The following is a 3,731-nucleotide window of genomic DNA, read 5'->3' as shown; positions in this document are numbered from 1 at the left end:
TTTTACCCATGTTCAGCGACTAAAATCATCAACAATGACTAGTCTGTACTTCTTTCCATTGACTGACGTTATCTTAACAGGCCCAAAAAGGTCAATGTGAAGAAGTTCCAGAGGCTTAGAGGTGGAAACAACATTTTTCTTTTTAAAAGATGTTTTAGAAAATTTTCCTTTCTGACATGCCTCACACAGAGCTTCTGAAGAAAACTTCAGCTTGGGTAGACCTCTGACTAACTCGAGTTTATTTAGCTGAGAGAGTTTTCTCATGCTAATGTGGCCCAAGCGTCTATGCCATACCCATTTCTCTTCGTGAACAGAGATCAAACATTTTACATTTTGATCTTTTAGATCTGAAAGATTTATTTTGTAAATGTTGTTTTTCCTCTTGCCATTGAATAGAATTGTTCCATTGTTCTGATTAATTACTTTACAAGTTTTTTGATTGAAGATTACATCATAACCGTTATCACTTAATTGGGTTATTGATAAAAAGTTATGCATTAATCCTTCTACGTAGAGAACATCAGATATAGAGGGAAGAGTTCCATTACCAATAGTTCCGGAGCCTCTGGTTCTTCCTTTTTGATTTCCTCTGAAACCTACAAAGCCATCATCTTTAAATTCCAAGATTTGGAACATATACTTTATTCCCGTCATGTGTCGCGAGCAACCAGAGTCCAGGTACCATGATTGGTGTCTTAAATATGTTGCATAAGATATCTGCAACATAAACAATCTTATCCTTTGGTACCCATAATCTTTTGGGTCCTTTGTGATTAGTTTTCCTATAGTTTCTTAGAACTTTAGGTTTTCTAGCATTATCAAAACGTTGTGCTTGTTCATTTGTGTAGTGATAAGAAAAAGGAGATTTGGGTTTGTCATTTGTGGACGTTTTATCTACACTAGGATCCTACCTTATTCCTCTTTTATTATTCTGACTGACTCCATAAATCATGGATGCCATTCTGCTTCTTTCTATCCCATTTTTCAGAAACTTTTGAAAAGATTTTTCATATTTATATATCATTGTGTTATAAGTTTGTGGGGCTTGAGATAAATCTTCTTCAAGTTTTAAACATTATTTATTTGTGGAGTCTCTTTCTTTTGTCAGAGTTAGATTTTCATCTTTTAGTTCTGAAACCTTCATCTCAAGTTTATCACATTCTTCGATGGTTCCTTCAAGAACCCTTTTTAGAGCTTTAAATTTTTGTTTAAGTTTCTGATATGAGTTCAAAGATTCAGAAAGGCATGATTCAAGGTCAGAGCGAGAAAGATCAGAAAATACCTCTTCAGGATCAGACTCTCCATCTGATGTATTTCCATAGGTGGTAGCCATGAATGCAACATTTGCCTGTTCTTCAGAGTCTGATTCAGAAGAATCAGATCCACTGTCGTCTCAGGTGGCCATCAGTCCCTTTTTCGTTTTGAATGAGCTTTTCTTGAAACTTTTTCTTCTAGAGCTCTCCTTTTTCAGCTTTGGACATTCGTTTTTGTAATGACCTGTTTCCTTACATTCAGAGCATGTTATTTCTTTGTTTGATTTACCTCTGGAAGTTGATTCTGAGTGATCTCCCTTGGATCTTGGTCTTCTGAAGTTATTATTCCTTTTCCTCCAGAGTTGTTTTACTCTTCTGGTCAAAAGGGACAACTCTTCTTCTTCGTCAGAGTCTTCCTTTTCAGAGTCGTCATTGTCTTCCTCTTCAGCTTGGAAGGTTTTGTTCCTTTCTGGTTTGCGTCTTTCAGATATGGACTTTAGTGCTACAAACTTGATCTTCTTTTGAGGCTCATCTTCCTTAAGTTCTATCTCGTGACTTCTGAGTGAACTAACGAGTTCTTCAAGGCTTATATTATTCAGGTCCTTTGACAATTTTAATGTTGTGACCATGGGTCTCCACTTCTTTGGCAAGCTTCTGACTATCTTTTAGACATGATCTGCAGTTGTGTAGCCCTTGTCCAGAACCTTGAGTCCTGCAATTAAAGTTTGAAATCTAGAAAACATTACCTCTATAGCTTCATCGTCCTCCATCTCGAAGGCTTCGTACTTCTGAATTAGAGCCAGAGCCTTTGTCTCTTTGACTTGAGAATTTCCTTCCTGAGTCATCCTCAGGGAGTCAAGTATTTCTTTAGTTGTTTCCCTGTTGGTGATCTTTTCATATTCATTGTAGGAAATGGCATTCAACAGTATTGTTCTGGATTTGTGATGGTTTTTGAAGTCGCGCTTCTGATCATCTGTCATATTGCTTCTGGCAATGGAAACTCCAGCGTCAGATACAGGAGGTATGTAGCCAATAGTAACTATGTCCCATAGATCAACATCATAGCCCAGAAAGAAACTTTCAATTCTATCTTTCCAGTAATCAAATTTTTCTCCATCAAAGATTGGAGGTTTAACATTGTAACTATCTCTTTCATTGGTGTTGGCCATAGTGTTTTTCTCACGCTGGATCTCTCTACACTGTTAAGTGTTTGATTAGAAAATAAATAACAGAGCCGAAGCTCTGATACCAATTGAAGGTAGAGAAAAAAAAGAAAGGGGGGTTTGAATTGTTTTAGGAAAATGAAAACTTTTTAGAACTTAGACACACGCAAAAACAAAATAATTCAACACATAATTTTTATACTGGTTCGCTTTAAATTCAAAGCTACTCCAGTCTACCCGCCCAAGGTGATTTCTCCTTCAAAAAGGACTCAATCCACTAATCCTGAAAGATTACACAAACAACAATCTAAGAGAATAATAATCCCTTAGCCCTCTCAAGTAATCAGACTTCACAAAGTCACTTGAGGAAATATCTTAGCAATAATATGTTCACAGTAATGAATAGTGCTTCTAACAATAAGCAAAGATTACACAAGATAAGAACACAAATATTCTCACGTTTAGAGCAGTAGCTCGTGAGAGAATGAAATAATGAATGGTGGAAGTATTGTATTCTCGTGTGTTTCATGTGTCTTCTTTGGGAGGCGTTCCATCCTTTTTATAGGAGAGTGAGAATACCATTGGGTGATGTTAATGTCAGAATCTTGGGCATTGATGGATGATTAACGTCATCAATCTTCGTGTTCTTTCCAAAGCAGTATTTGGAGCGCCATAACTTCCTTCTAAAAATAGTTTCTTTCCATAAGCGAGTTTCTTCAATGTTAAGCTTTCTTGAATCAGAGGGTCTTATAGTCAGAGTCTTCATTTAGCGATTTGCAATTTCAAAGGATGCTTGTTGCTAACTGTCTTTAAAGTTTCTCTTTAATTGACTTCTTCAGAGCGTACGTCTTCAGAGTCTAGATTCATTCTTCCCCTTCAGAGTGTCTAACTTCTTTAGTTTAGCTAACGCATGCGTTTGATCAGAGTCAGAGCTTCTAGTCACGTATCTTCTGAGTAGAATCTTAGCGCTTGATTCTGTATCTGATGATTGTCTATCTGATTGATTTGATCAGAGTCCTGCGCACTTAGAAAAATTTCGTTAGGATACCATTTTTGTTTCATCCTTTGTTATCATCAAAATCTTAGAGATACATTATAGAACTAAATTTGTTCTTACATATTTTAATTGATTTTAATTGTTTAAATGCAAAATAAATTATGTTGAGGTTTTGATATTGACTTGTTGAGTTTTACTTGTGTTGTTGGGCCTTGGTCAAGGTTGATTTGACTTTGTTGAGTTAAAATCATTGGATTTAGGGGATTGATGAAATGTACATTTCATCTCCCAAAATGAATGAATGATTTTAATTTGATA

This window comes from Lathyrus oleraceus, chromosome 4 (genome assembly GCF_024323335.1).
Source record: "Lathyrus oleraceus cultivar Zhongwan6 chromosome 4, CAAS_Psat_ZW6_1.0, whole genome shotgun sequence".
NCBI classification, from domain to species: domain Eukaryota; kingdom Viridiplantae; phylum Streptophyta; class Magnoliopsida; order Fabales; family Fabaceae; genus Lathyrus; species Lathyrus oleraceus.
This window is presented reverse-complemented; position numbering follows the sequence as displayed.